General features: G+C 41.2%; 1 non-coding gene across 1 annotated transcript; it reads right to left on the bottom strand.

Moving 5' to 3' along the window:
• Window positions 1-9198: 9198 nt before the first annotated feature.
• Window positions 9199-9235, bottom strand: LOC136307307 (small nucleolar RNA U54). Its single transcript, XR_010725960.1, has one exon. It is a non-coding gene; the product is annotated as a small nucleolar RNA U54 (small nucleolar RNA).
• Window positions 9236-15387: the final 6152 nt, after the last annotated feature.

The raw sequence follows: 15387 nt of genomic DNA, 5'->3' as shown, positions 1-15387 counted from the left end.
TAGCTTAATAAACTATCCCATTTTCTTATCCACATACCATGACTGTATTGATTTATTCAGGGATGGGCATGCTATCTGATCAGCCACTAAAATCAAGGAAATATTGCTGGAAAGGAGCAACTTCCTTCCTTGAAGAACTTTGGGAAGAAATAATATTTAAAAGATAATAAGAAAAAGTACTTGCTATCACGAAGAGAAAGCCTGGAGCTTCTCAGATGGGGTGCAGTACTGAGGCCCTGGGTACACCTTGAGAATGAATGATAACCATGGAGGATAGACAAGAGACAAGGAAAAAAAATCTGGCTTCAGATGAACCTGAACCTGCATAATACTACTTTTAAACTTAACAGTCTTTGAGCCAGTATATACCATTTTTAAAACAACCACATTTGCGGTTTTCTTGTTATTTGGAACCACATAATTCCTAGTGGTTTAGCATAATGAAACATCACTGAAAATTGTGGGTATTAGAGTAAAGTGGTTTCTTTCATCATTTGTGAGGGTTAAAACCAACTTTAGATAATAAATTGGAAGAGCTGGTAGTAATAATAAAAAATACTAATAATATTTCAGAATAAAATCTTCAAAATGCAAAATGGAGGGAGATTTGTATAGGTCTCCTAATGGGAGCTAGAAAGGCCATGTCAAGACCAATGAAAATGAAAATTATCCCATTGCCAATGGTTGTCCCGCCGATAAATGTTTACCAGTGTAAGTGCCATTTTTACAAAGTGGTACTTTGAAAACCACATCTGGTGTTCCATTATAATGCACTAGTAAAAACTTAGAGACATTATAAAGTTATCACCTCTCATGAAACTTCTGTCCATAAATAATAAATATTAAAGCAAAGAAAGACAAGTAAAGCAAAATATGCCAAAGGAAGAATTAGCTGAGCAACATCACCACTAATAGCACTATCCCTTTCACTAGCAGTGGTAGTAGGACTCCTACAGGTACCAGTCAGCCTCCAATCCAGAGACAGATCTGAATCCTGGCCTCTTTCCATGATCAGTCTGGGTCCCTCTAGCCACCTAAATTTTAGATACTTGGTGATCAGCCTCTTCTTAAGGCAGGATGAATAGATTGATGGTGGACACAGGTAGATACCTATAATGGAACAGTCATTAGTTCATCTGGGTAGATAGCAGAATGTAATGGCAGATAGGACATATGAAGACTAGAAGAATCCAAAATAATTGGCCTCAAGAATATTTGAAGTGTTCACTTGGCAAATAGTGAAAGAATTAATTTTTTTAAACTTATTTATTTATTCATTTTAGAGAGTTGAGGGAGAGACAGAGAGAGAAGAGACAGAGAGACAGAAGGGGGGAGGAGCTGGAAGCATCAACTCCCATATGTGCCTTGACCAGGCAAGCCCAGGGTTTCGAACCGGCGACCTCAGCATTTCCAGGTCGACGCTTTATCCACTGCACCACCACAGGTCAGGCTAAATAGTGAAAGAATTAAGAGGAGTGAGGACTAAGGGTGAATGCATATACCTCAGGCATTTATTACATCAGTGTGGGGTAAAGTTAATATACATGGTGCTAAGGTAATTAAGAAGCCAAGTCTAGCCACCACTTCTGACTTGGATGATATCTTCCCTTTAAATAGGAGTATTTTTACAGATGTCTATAGGAAAATACAAGCTCATTTTCACAACTGGATGTAGTCTAGTGCTTCAATATTTAGTTGGTCACCAAACTTCTATTAGATTGTGTCCCTTGAGAAGCAGATACCAAGATAGGATTAAATGTTCAAGAATTTTTTTGAAGAAAAAAAAGATTTTAAGGGAAATTAAAGAGGTGGCCGGAGGCGAGAGCCATTGGACTACACTGTAGTTCTGAACTGAGTAAAGGAATGAGAAAGGAAGAAATGTTGGGTAAGAAGTGCCTTAGACTCCAGTGCAATATAAACATTTTGTTAAAGTCAACGGCAAGTACAAGAGCCAAAAATCACCCCTCAGGAGTCCTAAGTCTCCCAGGAATGGGCCTTCCTCAGTAGCCCTGCGTCACTCAGATGCAGGTTGTAAACCACCCATAAGATTCTAAATGACCATCGCAGTCTGCCCCTTGTGCTGACAGCTGTACTTTTTTACCTGGGTCCACAGAACAGCAATTCCATGTTTCCCACAGCTCTGCCTTCCAGAGGGGGAAACTCAAAGAGGATGTTAGTGGGATGAAATACAGCTCTTTTTGCTGAAGTTGCTTTTGGATCGCAGCTGACACCCTCTTCTCCCTCCTTCACACTTGGCTCACACCCCAGCTGAGGATTGGTGGCTTACTTGTGTTAGAACTCTAATCTTCCTTCTAAGGGGTCTGAGCTCTTACTACAGGGCGTCCTGGGGTTATAACATAGTTCTGTTTCTATGACAGCGATAGAACCCCAATTTTGGTGTAAGTTGAAATACACCCTAGCCTAAGTCACTTACCTATCCTAACATAGTTGTAAAATCATAATCTAGAACATAAAAACACAACTAAACCCGGAAAAAGGAAAAGGATGCAAATATACTGTACTGTACACTGTACTGTGGTAACAAAAAATGAGTTTAAAAATAATTCCTTACCTTTATTCCTGGCATTGGCTTGCACATGGGAAGGGGCTGACTCCCTCACTCATATGCCATATTATTGTGTATTCTTCTGCTGTACGCAACCAAACTAGTTTGCCTATGTAGTCCATAAGTACAATGCTAACAGTGTAAGCCAAAACACGTCTCAATTTTTTAAACTTTTTATGAAAGTGAATATCGTAAACATGAAACGTCGTAGGTCAAGACTGTCGTAACCCGAGGACCCCTATATTCATATGTTTTCTAGCCAAAGTTGCTAAATATGTCTGAATTATAAGGAGGCAAGTAGGAGATAATTGAGTGTATCATCTGGGTCCCACATATTCTGACCTGATCTTATTATTTTGAAGTAGTTCAACCTCCTCCTTCTGATCAGAGTCAGTGATCCTGCAACAATGATTACTGACATAATGATCCACAATGTCATCTGGAATGACATGGGACTATTCCTGACTTTACCTCCTTACTTCTGGATCCAAGTTTTCTTCCTACCAGGCATATAATACCATATAGATGTCTCTTTGATGTACAGACTGCATCTCGATAAAAGGTACCCCAAGTTGAGAGCATGTTAATGGAGTTAGTGTATCTGCTATGCTTTCTGAGGCTTTTTCAACTTTCTATGAGGCTAATTGTTTCAGAATGGTGTTCTGTAATATGATCAGAGGACTCCACTATCGAGGGGCCCATCTACACCTTTTCTGTGAAGTGAACCCATTGGTCATATTGTTGCTTTACTCTTAGGTATCTATGCCTAGATGGAATATTATAAAAGCCCCTGATAGTGGTGCTAGTTGAGGTTCTACAAGCAGGAGAGGTAAACTCATACCAAGATTAGGTATCTGTTGTGTGAAGATGAACTACTGACTTTTCTATTATGGAAAGACCTTAATGTAGTTGAGGCAGTCAACTTGCTACCAAGTGGCAAGTTGGTTTCTTTAGCAAATAGTGCTATAATTGAGACATAGCATTCTGTTGTTGAATTTGGGCTTCCAGAAGCAATAGTAGATTGTTTTTGGAAAGTGGCATTCCATGTAACTGGGTACATGTAGCCTTCATCTCTGCAGTGATTGCCACTGACTCATTTTCCCCTTTGGTTGATGAAAGTTGGCTGATGTCAACTGGCGGAGTCATTTTGCCTGTCCTATCGGTCAGTGCCTCTTCCATGTCAGGGTTTATAGTGGCTTGTTAACATGTGATATGAAAATCTGCGTATCTGTATATCCATATGTCCTTTTCTAAACTGCTTTGTCTAATTTTCTAGTTCTTTTCCATCCTTTTTCCTGCCCAGAAATCAGTATATATTTTCTTTTTGGGCCACGTGTCATTCCAGTTACAGTCTATTTGTAGTACAGCAGGAGGAGCTGTCAGTTAATTACTTTCCCCTAAGCAGGGGGTCAGAGGAACAGATTTTCAAGGCTGCCACAATCCTGGAGTGTAGCTAAGATGCTTTGAAGTTAGGATTCTTGTTTAGATAGCATTTGGATCATAATTCTCTTTCCTAATCCCAAAACAGATTTAGAAATGCTGACAGAGGTTCTTAAATGCCTGAGTAATCTAGGCATGTGGCCCAGGAATATACCTGCTGTTGGGCTTTTATGACAAGAGTGGTGAGGGAGAGCTTTTATTTGATAATGAAGAATGTTTGATACAAAATTGTGATTCTCATTTACTCGCAAATTTGGAGGAAAAGAAACTAACCCTGGGGCATTGCAGGTTCTGGTCAGTACTTGCTGGGCCCAATGGTGGAATCCATGTTCCAGGCAGGTTAGGAAGTGAGAACTGAGTGACAGCTGCCAGTTTTGGGCAGGGGGTGGGGTGGGGGAGGAGATGGATTTCTTATGCAGTTGGTGGACCCTGACTTCAAGCTCTGTTTCTTTTGTGAACAAATGTTATGAGTCATCTATCATTGGTTTTGTCAATCATAATGGGTTGAAAATCAGTAGTGAAATATCAAAGGTCTAATGTCCTATTCTAGGATTCTGTTTATATTTAGCTAAGTATGAAGGCTTATCTTTCCCCATTTCTTAACAGGCAAAAATTCTGGGGCTAAGAAGAACAGTATAAGATGTCTGTACACACTTGTCTGGGCTTACAGGACTTACATGTGTCCTCTCTAGCCTTTTGGTTCAGTGTGCCAAACTGTACCTATAGCTGTTAATGCCTATGTCAGGGGCAGTCCTAGACCTCAGGCAGGCCTCTGATTCTGAGGGACAGAGGAGCCTGGGCCCACTCAATGGCAGTGGCACCCGGACATCCACAGGGAGCTACTGTAGAGACTGTTTTGGTATTACAGGTTGTGGAATGGTGTATTATTGATGTTACTGCTGTGGTAAAGCCATAGTTTAACCTACACTTCAAACTGGTCAATTGTTTTTTTGTGTGTGAGGCTGAGACTTAGCCTTGGTCATAGATCTTTGGTAGAAACGTTATATTTTATTTGTCCATTTGTCCATTTGTCTTTGGAAGAAGCAAGAGTTAATCTCCCCATGCAGACCAAACAGGGTCTACTCTAGCGTACTCTCCCTTTCAGGAGCATGTTGAGCCTCCGCCGCCAACCCCAGCCACATTACCCTTGCCTTTCTCTCTCCTAAGCTCCGAGGGCCCTTCTTTCACTTCTCTAACTTGTTTCCTGAGCCCACGCAGATCAGCTGGCTCACTTCTACTACCTTTGTAACTTCCTAAAAAAACTTTCTCTTATAATTTGAATTTGAAAAAAAAAAGGAGTCTACTCTGTATTTATATGGGGTCTCCTAAGAGAAGGTCTGCCTTCCAAATGCTGTCACTCAGGAACCAACCTTACTTAATCTGACAGACACAATCAAGCAAGGCACATCTGCACTTAACAGCTCTGTAGCTCTTCTGTAGACCCTGGCTTCTTTGACTGATGGGTCAAATAACAGGGTACGCTATTTGAGCTGGTCTTCCCCTGTGAGCCAAGTGCTTGGGGAGTCCCGAAATGTTGAAGTTTCTGACTCCCTAGGATGTTGCTATTAACTAATTCTTTAAAATCTATCCCTTATAAGATGTGGGTGATCTGAACACCTCTTCCATTCTGGCTGGGAGTACAGGTGGAGGAAACAGCTGTACAGAGCCACAGGTAAGGCAGGCCCAAGGGCGACCTCTGGGGCAACAAGCTGGGACTGAGTTCAGTGTTTTGGCCAGGAGATGGCAGCACTCGACCATGCATGGGAGCTCTGTGTTCCCCGAGACACCCCAGGGGAGTTGGAGCCTCAGCTGGGCTGTGTTTAAGAGGGCTTTCTGGAAGGAACCAGTAGTGATGCATTTGCTGGTCCAAGGGATATCCTGGGTATGCAGCCCTGGAAGGAAGAGAGTTTGGGGAAAATAGAATTATTTAAGTGAAAAAGGAAAATGGATTTCTGCAGATGCTGCAGAACACAAACTTTTTAGTGGAAAGAGGAAAGAGGACCTCTTGGGGAAATTAACTCTAAAGGCTAACGCAGAGCCACCTGCTTCAGAAACGCAGGGTTAGCCCTTGTTTAGATGTGGGCACAGGGCTGGATCAGCTGTGATGCCAGCCAGTGTCCAAATAATGAACACAGCCAGAACATTGGCAGCATTCGCAGATGTGAGGCCCCTTAATTCCCTACCCAGAAGGAAAGTACCTTAGAAGGGCATGTTCTTGTCTGTTCACCTCCAAGGAAAGTGAAAAAAGCCAGCTCACAAAGTATGAGTGTAGATGTGTCTACATGAAGAAGTACCGTACCAGTCTTCACAACCCGGTGGGGTCTGTGCAGAATGTATTCGGGGAAGTCTTACTGTTTGATTCTGGGTCTAGAGTTCTTCAGGTCTTTGAAGTAAAATGGAAGTATGATATTTGAGTAATAGGTAATGGGTAATTGCTTGATGACCCGGAAGTAACCTTATTGTCTGACTCACATTGGTGAGGAGATTTTCAATGAAGTCTAATCCTGAGTTGAAAGCTCAGGTAGGTCCTAAAGCGGACCTACCCTATGAGACTTGCACTCCCTTTCCCCATGTCAGGTGTGAGTGTAACATGATGGTTATATGCACGTGTGCTCACAAGGGAACAGTTCTAGAAGCCGAGATTCTTGTACTACTCACAGCCCGTGTTTTACTGCTAGCACTGCTGGAGAGTACTTGAAGTGCGTCTGTGCGTCTGCCAGCCCACTGGGGCCGCAGCGTCCGAGGTGCTGCAAGGAGTCCAGCAGTTTGGATGCATTCCATGCATCTCATCTTTCCCTTCTAGCTGTTCAGGTATACTTTTAACCAGTCAATAGACATACTGATTATTACCTTGGATAGAATCTGATAGAGCAATTGAAAACATACTCACAAACCCTGTTCATAAAGACTGCATGAGGATGATCAGGGTCCCAGGAAACAAGCAGGTCTGTAAAGACTTAGACTGGGAGGTGAATGTTTGCAGAGATGGGAGTAGGGTTACCCTAACAAGGATATTATTGCATTCAGGGGCTAGCAGGGGGAACCCATTACCACTGTGGAAATGCCTGTGCAGAGGGAAAGAAAGGTAACAGAGTCAGGTGAAAGGGGTGTTATGGAAGGCAGCTGCTCACTAGGAGTCCTGGCTGTAAAGGGAGGATGAAGCTGCTAGGAGTACTGAAGTGCTGAGGCCGAGAGAGCCTGTGGGGAAGGATCATCCACTGATCTCAGCTGCCTCCTAGTGTCTCACCTGAGCATGGGCGGGGACCCCATGTGATGCCATCTGTGCAAAACCAGCCCAATAGGGTGTGGAGCAGAACAAAGAAGGATGGACAATGTTTATGGAGGGGAGTGCAGAAAAACAGTGAATTGTTATATTTTAAAATGATTTATTTTATATTGTTTCCCGGTACTTAAGACCCAGCTTTGTCAATTTTATTTTTAAAGCCTTCTGGGCTTTTGATTGGGATTGCTTAAATGTACTGATCAATTTGGGAAAAGTTCTGATAACAATACCAAGTTTTCTCAACCATGAGGAGGGTATAGTGTTTCATTTACTTAGGTATTCTTTAATTTTGGCAAAGTTCTATAGTTTTCAACATAGAAATCTTGTTAGACTTGTTCCTAAGTATTTTGTGTTATTTTTTATGCTATTGTAAATGTCAATTTTTATGTTTCTCATTGGAATATAGAATCATTTACTATAGGAATATAAAAATAACATTTTTGTATATTGACCTTGTATCTTGCAAACTTATTTGTTGAGTTTAGTATATACACTGGATTTTCTGGGAATGTTTGATGATTATTTTGGTTATGCATAATGATAGTTTTATTTCTTACTTTCCAAACTGGCAAGGACCTCCAGCACAATGTTGAATGCCACTGAACTTGATTTACTTTTGAGTTGGATTTGATTTTGTTTAGAACTTTTGCATCTCTGATCCTAAAGGAGACAGGCTTGTTTCATTTTGTGATATCTTTGATTGCTTTTGGCATGAGAGTAATGCTGGCCTCACAGAATGAGTTGTGGAGTATTCCCTCCTCTGCAGTATGAGAGTAATGCTGGCCTCACAGAATGAGTTGTGGAGTATTCCCTCCTCTTCAGTATGAGAGTCATGCTGGCCTCACAGAATGAGTTGTGGAGTATTCCCTCCTCTTCAGTATGAGAGTAATGCTGGCCTCATAGAATGAGTTGTGGAGCATTCCCTCCTCTTCAGTGCTCTGGGAGTCTTTGTGTAGAATTGACTACAATTCCTCAGTGAGTCCTTTTGGGCCTAGAGCTTCCCTGTGGTAGATTGTAACTACATCCTATTTGTTCAATAGGTAAAGGGTTCTTCAGGTTACCCATTTCTTGAGTGTGCTTTGCTAGGTTGTACCTATCAAAAAAATTTGTCGAGTTCATATAAGTTGTTAAATTATTGGCATAACATTTCCCATAATATTTCTTTTCTACCTTCTGTGGAATCTGGAGTGATGTCACCTCTCAGTCCTGATATTAGTGATTTGTATGTACTGTCCCTCTTCCTCATCACTCTGGCTGGAGGAGGGACTGGCAACCCACAGCCCGTGGGCCCCTCTTCATTCTGTGCTCTGACAAAGGCGAAACCATTCAAGGAGAGAGGACATAGAGAAGGGACTGTCATTCCCTGGAATGCAGGTTACCTTATATTTTGTTATCTCAGCTCTTGGGGTTCCGGAAGAGTTATGATCTTGTAGATTATTTGGTTTTCGCTCATTGTTACAATGGGGGAACTGTCTCTTAAGTGAAAGCATAACTCCTGCCATACTTAAAATATGCCATACTTAAAAAATATATATATATATTTAACAACTGATAATCAATTTTTTAAAAAGGCTGATTTAAGCATCTGCAATGGTGACTTCAACCTCAACTCCCAGCTCAATACTGATGGAAGTAATCTGTTTAACAATCTCAGAAGGGCTGTGCAGGTCAATGAGACGTTTGTGGATCCTCATCTGAAACCGATCCCAAGTCTTAGAACCCTCCCCGCAGGGAGTTTTTCTTGTAGTGATTCTCAGAGTCTTGGTAGGCATCCGAACGGGTCCTTTCACTTTGAGATTCTTTTCCTTTGCACCTCTGATCAAGTCAGCACACACTAGAGAAAGAAAACGGTCTTTCAGTTCACTCGGAACAACCGAAGGTGGCTTAAGAAATTTTAACTGCTGCTGGCTCAGAATAGAGTATAAAACTATCATTTTAATTCAACAAGTAAAAAAAAAAAAAAAAAAAAAAAATATATATATATATATATATATATATATATATATATATATATATATATATTTTACAATTAGAGCTTTGAACAGAAACAAAGTTTATTGAAACGAAAAGCCAACAAATAGTGGGAAGGATTGATATGGGACAAAAAACTCATTATGCAATCATTTAATTTTTAAGGAAAGCTTTCTATAATTACTGAATCCTATTGGATTACAGTGGGAAATTTTGACTATTTAGTAAAATCTGCCAACTTCACACACACAGGGAATTTAAGGGGGCAGAACTTGCATATGTGACTACTCCACTGTGATGGGGTAGAAGAGTAGTTTCTGGTGGCCCGATCTTGCTCATGCCTTCCTATTTCTGAGGTGGAACTTCTGGGTAACGTCTCATCCACTGTGTACACATAGTGCTTCTCTTCTGAGTAATTCCTCTGGTGTGTAGTGAGCTTTGACTTTTCTTTGAATCCTCACCCACACTCCAGCCACACATGACTTGTCTGTTGAGCATATTCTTTGGTGTAGGATAAGCTATCATAACTGCATGTGTGTGTGTGGAAAACCACAAGATTGTGAGGACTGGGCAAGGCCACATAGTTTTGGTGCTCATGGAATGAGGGGTTCATGCTTGAACCCTGAGACTCAGTCCTGGGGTGTGTGGCACAGATACTTACAGACATGCATGTCGAGAGTTCTCATTCCTCTGCTCCACGCCAGTCCTGGCCAGATACAACCTCCATTGCTTTTATTTATTTTTTAAAAAATAATAAAAAATGTTTTCAATTACAGTTGACATTCAACATTGTATTACATTTAGGTGTATAGAATAGTGGTTACACATTTATATAATTTACAAAGTGATTGAAAGTCTAGTACCAACCTGGCACCATGCATAGTTATTATAATATTATTGACTATATTCCCTATGCCGCACTTTACAGCTCTGTGACTATTCTATAACTGCCAATTTGTACTCCTCAATCCCTTAACATTTTTCCTCAGCCCTCCAACTCCCTCCCATCTGGTAATCATCCGTTTGTTCTCTATGAGTGTTTGTTTTGTTTGTCATTTATTTAGTTTTTCAGAGTCTACATGTAAGTGAAATCGTATGGTGTTTGTCTTTTTCTGTCTGACTTATTTCACCTTGCATAATACCCTCAAGTTTCATCCATGTTGTTGAGAATGTAAGATTTCATTTTTTCATTTATATATGTACCGCATCTCCTTTATCCAATCATCTACTAATGACCATGTCAGCTGTGTTTAATAGAAGCTTGTATATGGTTGCCATGGGTAAGCAGCCAGAAAGGTAAACCAATATATTGGAGGCTTCTATGGCTGAGGAGTATGGAGCTGGTGGCAGCGTAGGAGGAAGTGGCAAGGGATGCCAATGTGTGTGTGGTGGGGGTGGGGTGGGGTGAGGGACTGTGCTGTCTAAGGTTGCATTCTTACTGATCCGGCTGGCTTCCTTCAATTTGTTTTCCAAACAGATGTCTAGAGGACAGCATCCTCTAGAATTTCCTTTCTATTTCTGTCAATTATTTCCTTATCAATATGCATCTCTGGTTACTTAAACTTCAGCACCTAAAGGTCAGGAAACCCTGATGTTGCATGATTCAACCAAAAGGTATTTGTTATCTCTTCCTAGTTTGTTGCGTTAAGAATGAATTTCCTACCTAGACTTTGAATTATATATGCCAGATAGATTGACTGGAAGCACAATGTTGGGAGAAGCAATATGCAATGAGCCCTGAGAGGTATTCAGTTTTGTTCCTACATGTACTTTCTGGGTATACTAAGAGTGCAAGGCATTCTTGACCTGGGCCAATTCTCAGGGTTATGTTTTCAGCGAGCAACTCTGAGGGATGACGTTCTGTCTCCCTCTAGGGAAGAAGTAGGTTTATTTACTGCTTGCTATGAAATGGTGGGTGCTGCAAGTTGTGTTCCTTTATTGTAATGCAAACCTACTTCCTGTAACATCCACCTAGGCGCTGCCACATCTTTCCCATGGGACTTAGGGAGGTGTGGGGACCTGGCACCAACATGCTTACGTTGCTTGTTATGCTATGACTAATAAAAACTGTTGTCTCCTGGAGTATTTGTCTCCTGCCAGCATTCATGAAACACTAACAGCCTAGCTTATTAGCTTGCAAGTAAGATAAAATTCTAAATCCTGATGGAAACATGTCTGAACTCTGAGAAGTATGATGTCCAAAACAAAATAGGAAATATACTGTAATTTAAGTACTAACACGAGAAAGTGGCACATGTATTAATAGTATCATATAAAAAACTCGTGTGACATTGGAAAGGGAAATGTTTCTTATGGAAATGAAAGGAGAATGGTACAAAAAGGAGTGCTGGAATTTAAAACCATTGTGCCTTGTGAAAGGGGAGTTCTGTAGGTGTTTCTTGGCTCTAGGTAAGTTTAGTGATGGTAATTTAGGAAACTATCAGGACAGGATACCTTCAACCTGGTGTTTGTGGTGACATCAGAGGTTTGGTTAGAAAGTAGAATGTCTGTAATAGATGTCCTTGAACTTTGGACAGTGGTTTCCAACTTACAGGTTTTAGAACTTCTGGGGACTGGAAAAGGTGGAAATGGGACTTTGTGAACTATATTTTTAGTATTTCAAAATGGCTAAATGTACTTGTTTTCCTGCATAGCTTTGAATTTGACAAGCAAATTCAAATATCAAGTTTCTTTGCTTTTTATTGAAATGATATTACTTGGATAGATGTAAGAACACTGGCTCTCTAGTGTTGATCAGAAGTTCTAATTGGCAGTAAAAACATCTCTATATTTGCCTACTTTAATGTTTAAATGTTGATGGCAGATAAATAAAAACTTGGTGTCTAAATGCATAGTGAATAAATACAAGGGGTCCCTAACCTGGGCGGAGCTCTTTGGGAGCTTGGAGATTGGTCCGGCAGACTGATGGGACATGGCTGATCCAAGCTTGATTTCACTCTCTGTTTTCGTGGGGAGGCTACTGCAGCTAGGTGAGTGATTCAGTTCTTTTTGTCTAATGAGAGTAACTTGCTTTTTATCTTGCTTTCATAATTCATGGTTTCATGATTTTTTTATGCTTTCAAAATCTCTTACTTTTGGTCTCTTTATGTTGTAAGGTACAGACTTACCCAAGTAACTTCAAATTATGGACTTAGTGTGTGAAAAGTGGAATAGCCTTAAGAACTATGAGGAGAAACTGAGGATCTATCATGACTCTCTGACCCAAAGGTTGTTAACCTTCTCTGAAAGGGCCAGGGTGTTCATACTTCAGGCTCTGCAGGCCATGCAGTCTTTGTTTCAACTACTCAACCTTGTTGTAGACAACACATAAGCTAATGGGTGTGGCTATATTCCAATAAAACTTAAACAAGGGATATTTTGAATTTGGTCCAACGGTGTTAATTTGCCAACCCCTGCTATAGATACTTCTCCCACATGATCTTTCAGATCTTTAACTGCCTCCTTTTCTTGGTATTTCTCTGTATAAATACATAAGAAGTCTAATCAGGCATACCTTTCTGTGCCAGGATGTGTTAGTTTACCAACCATCCTGTAAATCAATCTCCCTAGGTTTAGTTTCAGACAAGATTTAATGCAGTAAACATCAAACGTTCCAGGTAATTCAAGCAGGACTGTAATACAAGAAATTAGGTCTTTACAAAGTGCTTAGGAGGGCCCCAAGGAGCTTAAAACCAGGGGGCTAGCACTGGACAATTTTCGAAGTTGTACCATGATAGCACTGATCCAGAGGCCAGAAGCAGGTACTATGTCAACTACCACTGCCTTCTTGTTTCTACAGTAACCTTGCCCTTTAACTTCTTAACAACTACTCACAGTCTATATACACATAACATTCCCAACAGCTATGATAACTTGTTTTTACCTAACAAAATGGGAACCTAAAACTATTCTCTCTTTCCTCAGAAAAGGAGAGATAAATTCTCATTGTGTAATGGAAGCCTTGTTTCTCTTTATAATCAGGAATATTAGAGCCTGTGGCAAAGAATCTCAATTAAAAACTATAATGTGATACTATATTGTATTCAATATTTTTAGGGGCCCAGTTAAGAAAACAGAAATTATACCAGTTATTTGAACATAATTTAATTACAGTATTTGGTTTAACATATACTAATGGACTTAAGAGGCAAACTAAAAATATGAAATGAACAAACATATAGTAACTGCAGAAAGTAGCTTTTGCCTGTAGGGTAGACCTCTGACTATATATATATTTTGATTACATAGCCCAACAATGCTCTCATTGGCTGCCTATCTATTTCATCTTTAGAAACACAGTGATATATTAGCTAGAGATTCTGTGGCTCAAGGCCCAGCTGCCATTGCAGTTATGCATAGTAATTATATCCATTTTGCTTCTGCCAGTTAAATGCTGACCTATTGCTGATGCTATTCTAGAGCCCTCTTACCCCCTGATGACAGAAAGCCCAGTTCCACAGCAGGGCTCCCTTCTGTCATTAGCCTGGGCTTACACAGAACAGCCAACACTGACCTTATTAAAGCTTTCAAAGCTCCCCTTGCTAGCATCATTCTTGTTTCTTCAGTGAAGGGTGTATCTTTCAGGCCTTCCTGGGGAAAGTAATTGCATTTTGGATTCCCTGGTCGGATATGTTAACTCCACTGTAGCTTACTCAAATCTGAAACTTTGACAATTTCCTTGGTACTCAGCATACAGTAAATAAGGTGGAAATACCAGAAGTACTTTGGCAATCTTTTTTCATATTTATATGGTACCCTGTTCGGATTACTTCTTTATCTTTTTTTTTTTTTTTTTTTTTTTTTGTATTTTTCTGAAGCTGGAAACGGGGAGAGACAGTCAGACAGACTCCCGCATGCGCCCGACCGGGATCCACCCGGCATGCCCACCAGGGGGCCACACTCTGCCCACCAGGGGGCGATGCTCTGCCCCTCCGGGACGTCGCACTGTTGTGACCAGAGCCACTCCAGCGCCTGGGGTAGAGGTCAAGGAGCCATCCCCAGCGCCTGGGCCATCTTGCTCCAATGGAGCCTCGCTGCAGGAGGAGAAGAGAGAGACAGAGAGGAAGGAGAGGGGGAGGGGTGGAGAAGCAGATGGGCGCTTCTCCTGTGTGCCCTGGCCAGGAATCGAACCTGAGACTTCTGCACGCCAGGCCGATGCTCTACCACTGAGCCAACCGGCCAGGGCCGACTTCTTTATCTTTAATAGGATGCCCAGATTCCCCTTTAAAGAATGATGTGTCCCAGCTCCTGGGGGTGCTGTCAGTGCGTCATCTATAACTGTCTGCTCTTTCAAAATTTCCTCCAGCTTCAGAGAGGCATCACTCAAAGGTATAACCCTTCCACACCTAACAATTGATTGTACTGGAAATGTAAAGGCCCAGCCCTTTGGGTCTACTGTAGGATGACTCTGAGTTGTAGATCCTCCAGAGCTCTCTATGGAACTTGCTGAGGTTTTCTCATGTCTCTATTGCAGGTTGAATTTTCTCTCTAACTCTAGTGCTTATCCCACCCTTCCATAGTGTTCATTCCTAATAAAGATCCTGTGCACCCGAGACAGTTGATGTCAGGAGTGGTCCAAGAAAGCAGGTGACAATATGGTGTTCAATTTAGGCTGTCTTACTCACTGTTCAGCTGGCCATGAGGACCTTGTTATTAGTGGTGGATGGAGCATCGACAATGCAGCCATAATGTAGTGATTCAGTTATTAGATGGTCTTTTAGTGGTGAACTTGAGGTGTATACTGGATGAGGAAAATGCATTAGCTGATACAATACATAGCATGTTTGAAAAGTATCAGAGAAATAGTTCTTATTAGTTTGGCTAAGCTCCATTGACATCGGAGATCCGGAGTGTCATCATGGCTCCCCCGATAGAGTAGGGACATATTAGAACTATATGAATATAGTCCTGGCCAAAGCTCAGCTTATTAGGGGTCCAATTTGCTCCTGGCCCAGCCCAGTGATCATGTCCCTAGTCCCCAAATATACTGGAATTGACACTTGGCATTTGGAGCAACCCCTACATGAGGTTCTTGGCCTTCTCCACATATAGATTTTATCTATACGCCAAATAGAAGATGCCACAAACCCTTCTAATGGTGAAAATAAGTGCCACACTTAAGGATCTA

The sequence above is a fragment of the Saccopteryx bilineata genome, chromosome 5 (genome assembly GCF_036850765.1).
Source record: "Saccopteryx bilineata isolate mSacBil1 chromosome 5, mSacBil1_pri_phased_curated, whole genome shotgun sequence".
NCBI lineage: Eukaryota > Metazoa > Chordata > Mammalia > Chiroptera > Emballonuridae > Saccopteryx > Saccopteryx bilineata.
The sequence above is the reverse complement of the archived record's forward strand: the minus strand, read 5'-3'. Positions and strand labels throughout refer to the sequence as shown.